We start from the raw sequence: 222 nt of genomic DNA, 5'->3' as shown, positions 1-222 counted from the left end.
AAAAAAAAGGAAAGAAAAGAAAGCCACACACAGCTGACAATTTGCTTTGCTTTGCTCATGTAGTCTATTTTTGTGGTTTGGTGAAGACCCATTACCCATATCTGAGACATTTAGCAGGACTTTTTTTTTTTTTTTTTTTTTTTTTGGCCATTTTCCCATTCAAGTGAGCCAGAGGCCAGAAAAGGAACTGACTTTCTAAGCTGGCCCCAATATATTCTGCTT

Source organism: Otolemur garnettii, unplaced genomic scaffold (assembly GCF_000181295.1).
Source record: "Otolemur garnettii isolate 467f Iridium unplaced genomic scaffold, OtoGar3 scaffold00005, whole genome shotgun sequence".
In the NCBI taxonomy this organism is placed as follows: Eukaryota; Metazoa; Chordata; class Mammalia; order Primates; family Galagidae; genus Otolemur; species Otolemur garnettii.
Note: the sequence above shows the minus strand (reverse complement) of the source record.